The sequence below is a fragment of the Acinonyx jubatus genome, chromosome X (assembly GCF_027475565.1).
Source record: "Acinonyx jubatus isolate Ajub_Pintada_27869175 chromosome X, VMU_Ajub_asm_v1.0, whole genome shotgun sequence".
NCBI lineage: Eukaryota > Metazoa > Chordata > Mammalia > Carnivora > Felidae > Acinonyx > Acinonyx jubatus.
This window is the reverse complement of record NC_069389.1, coordinates 86,687,589-86,700,478: the sequence shown is the minus strand read 5'-3', so window position 1 is coordinate 86,700,478 and position 12,890 is coordinate 86,687,589. Positions and strand designations below refer to the sequence as shown.

Sequence of the window (12,890 nt, the reverse complement as noted above, 5' to 3'; positions counted from 1 at the left end):
TTAGTTGTCATGCCTCTTTAGTTGCCTTTTATCTGGAACAGTTTCTCAGCCTTTCTCTGTTTTTGTCTACACCTTGATATTTTTTATTCTATTTTTATTAAATTTTTTTAATGTTTATTTATTTTTGACAGAGAGAGAGAGACAGAGCATTAGTGGGGGAGGAGCCAAGAGAGAGGGAGACACAGAATCTGAAGCAGGCTCCAGGCTCTGAGCTGTCAGCACAGAGCCCAATGTGGGGCTCGAACTCACAGATCGTGAGATCATGACCTGGGCCAAAGTCAGATGCTCAACCGACTGAGCCACCCAGGCTCCTGATATTTTTTATTTAAAAAAAATATATTTATTTATTTATTTATTTATTTATTTATTTATTTATTATTTATTTCATTTTATTTATTTTTGAGAGAGAGCACACGAGTGACTGAAGGGGAGAGAGAAAGGGAGACAGAGAGAATCCCACGAGGTTCAGAGACAGAGGGAGAGAGAGAGAGTACAGAGCCCATAATGGGGCTCAAGCTCACCCATTGCAGGGCTCAACCTCCTAAACTGTGAGATGATGACCTGAGCCAAAGTTGGATGCTTAACCTACTGAGCCACCCAGGTGCCCCTTCACCTTGATATTTTTGAAGACTTCAGGTCAGTTATTTGCTAGGTGGCCCCTCAATTTGGGTTTATCCCGTGTTCTTCATGGTTTGATTTAGGTTATGCATCTTCAACCAGAAGACTACAGAAGTGATGCATTGTCCTTTTCAAAGTGCTTTTTATTAGGAGGCACACAATATCAGTTGTCCCATTATTGGTGATGTTAATTTTGATTACTTAGTTTAGGTGGTTTCAAAATCTACTAGATTTCTCCACTATAGAGTTACTGGGTTTTTTCCCCACTGTAATTCATACATAATCTGTAAACAGATACTTTAAGTTTGTGTAAATATCTTGTTTTTCTTCAAACTATTGCCCACTAGTTTCCTATGTTCTTTTTATGTTTATTGGTTGGTATTGTATTGTAAGAAAGAGCCTTACCTTCTCTACTATTTATTTATTTATTCATATATTTATATCAGTGTGCATGTATGGGTTTTAATTGTATTCCTATCTATGTATCATTTATCTAAAACCATGAGTTCATATTTATACTTCTAATTATTATTGAATGCCACAGAGTTTATTTTGTCCTTTCCCCTTTCCATATTGTAACTCTGTTCTTTAATAATGAGAAAACTGGTTCCTATTATTCTCATGACGTCTTTTTATGTGTGCCCTTACTGACTTGTGTGGCCATGTCAGGTACAGATAGCAACTCAGTTCTAGGGAGAAGGCCACAGTTTTCCAGAATTTACCATGTGAGAGGCCCTAATTCCTTTCTAGTGCTTCTATGGGGCAGGAGGCAGACCTGACTGTGCTATCACTATGCATCCAACACTGCCTTGACTACTTACGTGCCTTCATGATCTTAAAATTTTGGGACTGGGTACCAGGAACCAGACTTGAAAGCAGATCTTGGGGAGCCAGCTATAGGAAAGAGTCGTGTACAATGAGACAGATGTTCTTGAAAGACAAACAGCTGGAGTCAGAAGGCCAAAGGACTGATGACTTTCAACACCTTTTAGGGCCCTGATTTCTGCAGAAATATATGTAGAAAAATCAGGCCATGTCTCCCAGGCTCATGTTCTTCCCCATTGGCATATTCTCTGTACCATCTAATACCCTGGCTACTTAGTAATCTCTCTCTGTCTCTCTCTCTTTAAAAAATAAATAAATAAAACTTAAAAAAAGTTTAAAAACATTTCTTTTTTCTCTAGAAATTTCCTTTGTGTTCTTCAGTAAATTTGTGCCACCCCCCCCCCCCCAAAGAGGGACCCAGTGTTCCAGGTATTTTTCCTATCTTAAATTAATTTTGCTTATTCTGTAACCTCATAGAAGTAGTATCATACAACATACCAACTGATATTAATCAGAGTTATTGTGTGTGTATAAATAGCTTGTTCCTCTCATTGATGAGTAGTATTCAATTGTATGATTATAGCACAATTTAATTATGCATTTTCCTATTGGTGGGCATTTTGGCAGATTCCAATTCTGACTATTGTGAATGTAGCTGCTATAAATATGCTTTACGCACGTCTCTCTTTTATTTTACAAGTCTTTTTATGGACACATTTTAATTTCTCTTGGTTAAACACCTAGGAGTGGAATTTCTATGTTAACGTATAGTGTACAGTTAAGTTTATAAGACACTATCAAACCTTTTCCCATTTTGATTTCCTGCATGCAAGTTGTAAGAGTTCCCTTTGCTCTACGTCATCAGCAATATTTGTTACTGTCAGTCTTCATAGTTTTAGCCATTCTACTGGATTTATAGGGGTATCTCAATGTTGTTTTTTAAATTTTGTTTTATTAAGTAATCTCTATGCGGAAGGTAGGGCTATAAGCTCATGACCCTGAGATCAAGAGTCAACATGTTCTACCAACTGAGCCAGCCAGGTGCCCCCTCATTGTTTTGTTTTTTAATATTTATTTTTAATTATGATAAAAACATAACACAGTGTACCATTTCTAAGTATATAGTTCAGTAGTGTTAAGTATGTTTACGTTACTTTGCAACAGATTATCACAACTTTTTCACCTCACAAATCTGAAACTCTGTATCCATTAAACAACTCCCCTTACCCACTCCCTCCTTGTAACTCCTTGTAACCACTATTATATTTTCTGTCTCTGTGAATTTAGCTATCTCATGTAAGTGGAATCATACAGCCTTTGTCTTTTTGTGGCCAGCTCATTTCACATAGTGTCATTGTGTTTTTAAAATATATTTTTTATTCAGGTTTAATTAGATGTTCTACTCAATGAATTTTGACAGTTGCATATATCTGTGCAACCACTCCCCAAAACAAAATGTAGAGTGTCCATCATCCTAGAAAGTTTCCTTGTTTCCCTTGTTAGTCATTGCTCCTACCCCTACTCAACCTAGTGGTTGTCAGAAAAGGCAACCGCTTTTCTGATTTCTATCATCATAAATTAGTATTTTTTTCTGTTCTTTGATTTCATATAAATAGGATAATACAGCACGTACTATTATGTGCCTGGTTTTTCTCTCTCAACATAGTGGCTTTTAAGATTAATTCATGTTTTTGAAGGTAATAGTAGTTAATTTTCTAAAATTGCTGAGTAGTATTTCATTTTATAAATGTATCACAGTTTATCATTCTCCTGTTGATGAACATGTGGCTACTTTCTAGTTTTTTTGGTGTAATGTATAAGGCAACTATACTCTTTTAATTGTGAAAAAACGCAAAATTACCATTTTAACTTTTTTTATGATGAATCAACTTTAGTTTCAGTTTCAGGTATAGAATTTAGTGATTCATCACTTACATAAAACACCCAGTGCTCACTACAAGTGCCTCCTTAACTATTTTTAAATACACAGTTCAGGCCTGTTAAGTATATTTTCACATTGTTGTGAAATAGATCTCCAGAACTTTTTAATCTTGCAAATCTGAAACTCTGTACCCATTAAGCAACAACTCTCTTTTCCCCCTCCCCCCAAATCCTGCTGACCACCATTCTGTTTTCTGTTTCTGTGAATCTGACTACTCTAGAAACCTTATATAATAGGAATCACATAGCATTTGTCTTTTTGTGACTGGTTTATTCCATGCAGCATAATGTCTTCGAGATTCATCCTTGTGGTAATATGTGACTGGATTTCCTTCCTTCTTAGGGCTGAATAATACACCATTGTATGTTATTCACTCATTTCTTGGTGGACACTTTGGTTGGCTCCCCTTCTTGGCTACTGTGAATAGTGCTGCTCTGAATATGGGTGTGCAAATATCTCTCTGACACCCTGCTTTCAATTCTTTGGATATATACCCAGAAGTAGGATTACTGATTCATATAGCAGCTCTATTTTTAATTTTTTGAGGAATCTTCATACAATTTTCCATAGTGGTTGCACCATTTAGTTACAATCCTATCAATAGTACACAAGGCTTCCAATTTCTCCATTGCCTTGCCAATGCTTGTTATTTTCTGGGTTTTTTTTTTTTTTTTTGCCTTTTTTTTAATAGAAGCCACCCTAGTGGGCCTGACATGATATATCATTGTTGTTTTGATTTCTGCTTCTCTGATGATTAGTGATATTGAACATCTTTTAATAGGCAACTATAAATATTTTATAAGTATTTTTGTTAACATATGTTTTCATTCCTCTTGGGTAAATACTTAAGAATGGACTAACTGAGGGGCACCTGGCTGAGTCTGTAGAGCATGTGACTCTTGATCTCAGGGTTGTGAGTGTGAGCCCTATGTTGGGGGTAGAGATCACTTATGAAAATAAAATCTTAAAAAAAGTAGACTAGATGAGTTGTAGAGCAGAGACAAATGTAACTTTATATGAAACATCCAAACAGTTCTTCTAATTAATTGGTTATAATATTTTACACTCCTTGCAGAAGCATATGGATGTTCCATTTGCTCTAAATTCTCAGCAGCACCTGTCTTTGATATTTGCCTTTCTGGTGTGTGTGAAGTGGTATCTTATTGTGGTTTTAATTTGCATTTTGTTGGTGGCTAAAGTTGTGAAACACCTTTTCATATGTTTATAATTTATTTGTGTATCTTCTTTTGTGAATTGCCCATTCAACTTTTTGTCATTTAATACAAAATTGCTGGGTTTTTTTTTTTTTTTTTTTTTTGGTCTTTTAATTTTTGATTCAGAGACATTCTTCATGTATCCTAGATATAAACCTTTGGTCAGATATATGTTTTACACTATTTTTTCTAAGTCTGTGGCTTATTTGTTTTCTTAGTGGCATTTCTTGATGAGCAAAATTTTCAATTTTGAAGAAGTTCAGTTTATTATTTTATTTTATTGCCAGAAATCCTTGCCTATTCCAAGAGTCTAGATTTAGGACGATGACCCATCTTGAATTACTTTTTTGTGTATGGACTGAGAAAATGATCAAGGTTCATTGCTTTTCCATAGAGATATCCAATGTTCCTTAACAACTGCTTTAAAAAAGCTTTCCTTTCTCCATTGAGTTCACTTTTCAATTTGGTAAAAATTAACTGACTATATATGTGTAGGTATATTTTTGGACTCTCTACTCTGTTATATTAACTCATTAATGTACTCTACTGCCAATATCACACTACTTAATTACCGGAGCTCTAGAGTAAGTCCTAAAGTCAAGTGGTGTAAACTCCTCCAACTTGTTCTTTTTCAAGATTGTTTGGATAGTGTAGTTCATTTTAATTTTCAATAAATCCTAGAATCAGCTTCTATTACTTAAGCAAAACCTTCTGGAACTTTTGATAGGAAGTGTATGAATCTGTAAATCAACTTAGGAATGATGGACATCTTAACAATATTGAATTTTCCAGTCCATTAACGTGGTATAGATCTTCATTTATTTACATTTTCTTTAATTTTTCTCATCAGTGTTTTGATGTTTTCACACTGTATTGAGTAGAAATGATGAAGAAAGACATCCATGCCTTGGTCTTTGCCCGAGAGGAAAATGATTTAATGTTTTACTCTTGGGTTTGATGTTACCTGAAGGTTTTTTCACACATGTCCCTATTTCTGATTTTCTGTGAAAATTTTTTTTAATCATGAAGATTTTTAAAAAATATATTCTCTGTCTTTAAAAGTTTATTTTTAGATTTCAAAAGTTTGACTATGATGGGTATACGTGTAGTTTTCTTCGTGTTTAATCTGTTTAGGGTTCACTGAGCTTCTTAGATGTTTAAGTTGATTTTCAAATGGCAGGAGTTTGAGTGTGATGTTCCTAGGTTGTATTTCTTCTGTTTGGGGTTCAATGAAGATATTCTTGGATATTTAAATGGAAGTCTTTCAACAAATTCAAGAAATTTGGGGCTACTATTTCTTTTTTCTTTTCTTTTTCATTCTCTCTTGTATCCATCTGAAACTGAAGTTACGTATGTGCTAGGCTGCTTGATATTATCACACAGATCCCTGCGACTCTATTCATTTTATCCCCAATCCTTTTTTCTCTGTTTTTCAGATTAGTGTATTTTTGATTGATCTCTCTTCATGTTTATTGACTTTTCTGTCATCTCCTAAGCCAATCTAGTGAATTTTTTTAACCTCAGTTATTATATTTTCCAGCTATAGAATTTCCATTTGATTCATATTTATAGTTTCTGTTTCTCTGTGATGTTCCCTATCTGTATATTTATTTTGCATATGTTGTCTTTTAAGTCCTCAACTATTTTTGTAATATCTGCTTTAAAGTTTTTTTATGCTAGTTGCAACATCTCTATCATCTCAGGGTTGATTTCTACTGATTGCTTTTATTTTTTTGAGTATAGGTCACATTTCCCTGCTTCTTTGCATATCTAAGACTTGTTGGCTGATTACTGAATATAATGAATGATACATTTTAGAAACTCTGGATTCTGTTATATTGCTCTGAAGAATGATTTTTTTTTTTTTTTTTGCAGGCAGTTATCTTGGCTAGACTCAGTTTTCAACTTCTTCTCCCATGTGGTATGCAGTAACTAAAATCTCTGGTCCATACTTGCAGGTTCAGTTGTTGCCTTTTTATAGGGTCCCTGGGACTTTCCCTAAGCATGCAAAGATTAACATTCAGCCAAAGATTTGGGAAGATTAAAAAAAAAACTTGCATTGAAGTAGAGTTGACATACAATATTATATTAATTTCAGGTGTACAACGTAAAGATTCACAATTATATACTTTATTAAATGCTCACAATGATAAATGTAGTTTTGAATAAATTTTATATGTGTATTTTGGGATTGAACTTGCTCTACAGCACATCACCTTCCAGGTATTCTTCCCTGACTTTCTAGGTGTCCTGTTGGCTCAAAACTTTGCCTTCTTACACCTCAAACCTGCCAGGATGCAGTTTCTGCCCTTAACTCATGTGCAGTTTGAGGTGCATGTAAAATCATAAAAAGAAAACAAAACAAAACAAACACAAATGCAAACACAATTTTACCTATTTTAGTGTGCTTTTCAGGTTTAATTTTACCTCCATTTATGCTCTTGTTCACTCTCTACTGCTTTCATGGTTTTAAAAATACTGTTCCATATTTTATCAGGTTTTTCTTGTCTATGAATTATTTAAAGACATGTTCCATTGTCTTCTGTCTTCCATTGTTGCTGTCCCTTCAAATATCTAGTAATTTTTTTTTATTATGTGGGTAGATATTTTATATAAAGACACTGTAGAGGCTCCAGGTAATATGTTCTACCAATGAGGGTTTTTTCTTTTCATCTGTTAGGTGGGTAGGGTGAGGGAGTAATCACATTAATTTAATCAGAGACTGAGCTGAATCGAAGGTGTGTTGTAGTTTTAATTAGACTTAATACACCTCTAGTCCTGTTATGTTTCCCAAGCCTGTCCCTTGAAAAGCCTGCAGAGCTCTGTATTCTTCACTTTGAAAGATTAGTATGTTCAGACTATGCTTCGTATCCTTTGGTCTTTACTCTTTGGCCTCTCCCCTTACCCCATGATGCTTCTACGTTTGGCAAATATCTTGAGGAAAACACCAGCCATGTGTTTGTGGCAACTTTGCGTCTTAAATATTAGGAAACTAAAGGAGGTTTCAGCCCACCTTATAGAAGCTTCCTAGTCTTCTATATAGCCTCCAAACTCAGAATATATACTGTGTGTGCGGGGGAGCCAGCTCACATTTAGGTCTCCTGAAGTTTATTAACTGTCATGCCAGTACTCCACAATTGCTGAAACTTTGCTGATTTTCTTTTTCTCAGAAAAACCCTTCTGGTAGGCTAAACCTGACCTTCAGCCTGTGTTAAGGATTAGCAAATGTCCCCAAGGAAGAAAATGGCTGGCAGCAGTCTCCTTATCTCAGAAGGGCTCCTGCCCCCCCTCAATTTTAGGTCCTATTTTTTTTTTTGCTTCTACATATCCTCATGGTCTTTTCAAATATGATATTTTTGCAATTTATCTGGCTTTTTAATGTTATGGTATCAGGAATGGTAGTCTGACATGACTTACTACATCCTACATGGTATAGAAGTCCCTCTAATTGCTATTAATATAAAGAAAAAGCTATTTAAAATGGTCTATTAGATCCTCCATGGTCTGGTTCTGCCTTGCCTCTTCATCCTTATCTCATACCACAATATTTCCCTTGTCCTCTCTGTGTCAGCCACACTGACTTTTTTTCAGTCCCTGGATTGATATGCTCCTAGCACAGAGCCTTTTCACATGCTATTTCAGTCTCTGGAACACTTTTCTCTCTTTTCTTTGTCTGGTTAATTCCACTGATCTTTTAACTCCCAACTCAATTGTCACTTTCCAGGAACCCTCCCTCAACCTCTCTGATTAGTCAAAGCCCCAATTATGCACACTTACATTATGTATCTCCCCTTTATAGGACTTGTCAGAGTTGCACATTTACATTTATTCATGTAACTATTTAATTAAGACGTCAGGGGCCATATAATATTTTGTTCACCATTTGTCACCATCCCTAAGCTGGCTAACTCAGTGCCTAACATATAATAAGGTACTCAACACATGCTTTTTAAATTAATAAAGTGTTACCAGCAGGAAACATAGCATCAGAAATCTACTAATACCTGGTTAATATGTTCTACACAACCATTGACCTCTAGGTGGTAAAGAGTGAATAGGTTGGTACAAGGGTAGGAGGTCTTGAACAATAGCTCTCTACATCAAAACAAAACAAAATGAAATAGAGGAAACAGACATAAGCAGCCATTTAGTCCATGGAGGTAGAAAACCTTATTGCCAAAACATGTAGCAATGGCTGATATAGCAATGGCAGGTACTGATGTGGTATGCAGCTGCAGTGCAAGTAGGAATTATGCTGATGTTACTATGTCCCAGAAACATTTTCAAGCAGTTAAAGCTATCTTTAAGACCACTTAAGCTAATGCTTGACTCAGGACCATTTTTTTTCTGGTGATTGAATGCTTAAAGTTTTTATGTAGGTGCAGTACTAACAAACATCTTGGGAGACAGGACAATTGAAGTCTTGAACATTTGATGGCAACCACTCAGGGACATATTATTGAAGGGGTGAGGTACATGATTGCCCAGGAAATGTTGAGATGACCATCTTGCTAAAAAAAAAAAAAAGGTGTTCCAAAGATTCTTTGCTTCCTTGGGCTGTCCAGAATATCAGTAGGACATGACTGCATGTAAGTATCTACCTGGTTCCTATGTGGGCTCTTCTCTATTGGTTGTAGCTGAGGACATATGACTGTAAAGATCTAGGGAAAACCCAGGCCTGAACTTTTTCCATGCTAAGGCTCCTAGTGTAAAGCTAGATGCTGTGACAAATAGACCCCCAAATATTTAATGTCTCAAACATAGAAGAAGTTTAATTCTCATCCAAATAACAGTACAATGCAGGTGTTCTTTGTTGGCAGGTGACTTCTTTCCAATATAGGGATTTGGGGACCCATATCATAAGATATGACCATCTTATGCCTCTGTCTTCTTCTATGACACTGCCATCATCTGCATTCATCTATACAAGTGAAAAATAACATGAAAGGCATATATTTACTTCTTAAAAGCCTTAGCCTAGAAATGGCACATGTCACTTCCTCTTACATTTCACTCCTTAGAATTCAGTCATATGGCTACAGTTAGCTCCAGGGGAGGCTATAAAATGTGGACTAGATGTTTTTCAAATAAGAAAAGGAAATAGATTTGTGTTGAATAGCTGGCAGACATAGACACTTTGTATTCTGTCTTCTAAAAGAGGTTTAGAACCTATAGTATTGGCTGCTTGCTCCATAAGAGATGGTACAATAAAACTTTAATAGAAAGTGCCCACTTTACTAGTGTGGGCTGAATTTCCATGTCTGTCTTAGCTGGTTTAAGCTGCATTTGTACTAAATGACTTGTCATGGGTGCCAGGCTTTTATGCTTAAAAGGCACCTTTAATGGTTAATAGCTGCCAATTCCACTAGGGATAATTTAACCTCAGCTTACATCACCCTGTTGGAGAAATAGACTCATATTCTAAGCCAGTGTACTCCATCTCAATAAATGTCCCACTGTAGTCTCAATGCTCAACATAGAATAATTTGTGATTTAATCCTTTTCCTTATTTCCCACATGAAATGTAGGTACAATTTGTGAAATATATGTAGAATATATATATCTTTGTATATCTGTGTAAACATATTAATAGGGTAAGTTTCTATTATTAATAATTTATTGATGGTCAAATTCATCAGCTACTTTTCTGTCTTCATCTTCATTTGACTTCTCTAGTATTGATAACATTTTCCTGCAATTCTTTCTGTCATTTACCTCAGTTTCCTGAAACTGTTTCTGTGGTGTTCATAATATTGTTCTAAACAGTCTTTTCTCCACTTCCCTGGCCTTATTTCTAAGTCTATGTAGGATGTTCTTCCTTTTACCATTTTTTAAATGTTGATATTTTCCTGTTCTCTTTTTGTTCTGTAGGCTTTCCTTGGGCTATCTTAGCCACTCCCATTAATTTCATATACCATGCTTTGCATGTTTACAGTTCCTGAGTTTATTTATCCATCTAGATCAGACTTCTCTCCTGAGCTCCAAACCCTGAATATCCAACTGTCTTTGGAATAGTTCCACCTTGATGTCCCACAGGCACCTCATTCTTAACAATTCCCAAGCTGAATTAATTGGCCTTCCTCATCACCAAAATTTTGTTTTTTCATCTATTTTAGGTCAGATTCTCTAAAAGTTGAGCCTGAGAGGAGATTCTTGTTCAAATTACTCATTGCTTCAAGAGAAAGGGAGTGAGGGAAGCAGCATAGGGCAGAAGTAATAGTTCAGCGAGTATGTGATCTCAGCTGGAGACTAGCTTCAGTGTGATCTCATGGGGAAAATGCTGGAGTGCAAGTTATATCAGGAGTCCCACCTTGAGGCCAGGGAGTTGGACTTTTGTACCATTCCCAGGGAGTCAATCATTGGCTAAGGTCTGTGGGTGGGACAAAACCTTTAAGGTAAGTTGGCTTCCATTTGGCTTGGACCCTAGGACAATTTTCCTGAGAATGGAACAGCTGTGAGTTATCAGCCAACATTCACAGCAGCTGAGTGATGCACAGTAAAGGGGAAATGGGTGGGACACCAACATATCCATTACTACACCATCCCTGAGTCCCCTATATCAATATATAGAACTGCTATCTGCCCAGGAATCCAGGTAGAAATCTGGAAGTGATCATGGAGCCCTTTTCCCTCTCATCCCCTTTAAATAGTAAGAATAGTAGATAGCAATTATTGAGTGCCCATAATATAAATTTCAAATACCGTATCAAGGTTGTCAAAGACCCATGGAATGTGGTTCCTGTCTCTCTCTCTCCAGTCTTTTGTCTCATATTCTTTCCCTTACACTCTGTTCTGGCCACCCTAAACCTGTTTCAATTTCCTCAACATAACATGCTCCTACTCTCAGCCCCTCCCACCCTGTCACCTTCATCTGGTCAACCCGTATTTGTCCTTCCTGGCAGTCAAGACATTACCTCCTCACGGAAGGCTTCTCTGATCCTTCAGGCTGAATTAACACCTGAGCTCCCCCAGCATGCCATGCAACCTTCTGTAAGAATACATTTCACAATAAAATACAGCTGTCAACTTATTTGTCTATCACCCCTCTTTGAATGTGAGCTCTTTTCATTTTGTGTATCTCTGCATCTCTAGCATGTATGTAGTCCAGTGCCTTGGACATGTGGGCACACACTGAATGCTTTTTGCATTAGTGAAAAAATTAATGATGCAAAGGGAAAATGTGGTAAAAATTCTAGATGTTTCTTCTGAAACAAGTTTTATAGAGTTTGGCCTGATGTTTATGTAGGCTATTTATTTTAATAGACACTGGAGAGATGAATATCCACAAATAGACAATCTGTTATTGTATTAAACTTCTTTAGTTCTCCTGGCTCACTGAGCTCCATTCCAGAGTCCTCAACGAATCAGGAAGAAGGCCACAGACCTAATATTCACTTAGAATATGCTAAGATAGATCTCTCTCTAAAATCTCCCTCTGACCATTGCGTTAATTTTCTATCACTGCCTATGATACTGTGTGTGTGTATATATATATATATATATATATATATATATATATATACTACATATATATAATATATTTATAATATATATATTGTTTTCATCCCTATTTCTAGCACACAGCTCCTAAAACATTTGGAATTCCCTAAGTGAGGAGAATGGTAAAGGTGTATTTTATTATGTTAACGAGATGTTTGGAGTACATCTAAGAATGGTAGCTGGTTGCCAGGGGAACCAACCACGTGATTAGAAAGTTGAGGCTTTCAGTCCCACCCCCTTGACAATTGGGGAAGGGAGAGGGGCTGAAGGTTGAATGAATCATGAATGGCCCATGATTTAATCAATCATGTCTATGTAATGAAGCCTTCATAAAAACTTCAAGGGACAGGGTTTGGAGAGCTTCTAGGTTGGTGAACATGTGCAGATTTGGGGAGAGTGGCACATGCTTGGAGAGGGCATGAAAGTTCCACACCTTTCCCCTATACCTTGCCCTATGCATCTCTTCCATCTAGCCTGTTCCTGAATTATATCCTTTTATAATAAACTGGTAACCTAGTAAGTAAAATGCTTCTGTGAATTTTGCGAATCACTCTAGCAAATTATTGGAACCTCCAATCTATTCCTGGTTTGTCAGAAGCCCAGGTGACCTGGATTTGTCACTGGTGTCTGAAGTGTGTGTGTATGGGAGCAATCTTGTAGAACTGAACCCTTAGCTTGTGGTATCTGATGCTATCTCCAGGCAGGTATTGTCAGAATTGAATTATAGGACACCCAGCTGGTGTTGAATAATTGCTTGGTTATGTGGGAAGCCCCTTTCCCCAACAGACACA

At 36.5% G+C, this 12,890-nt stretch overlaps 1 protein-coding gene across 1 annotated transcript in view; it reads left to right on the top strand.

Moving 5' to 3' along the window:
- The window catches only part of GUCY2F (guanylate cyclase 2F, retinal), an 89,795-nt gene that overhangs the window by 44,847 nt on the left and 32,058 nt on the right, over positions 1-12,890 (top strand). The window lies entirely within an intron of this gene.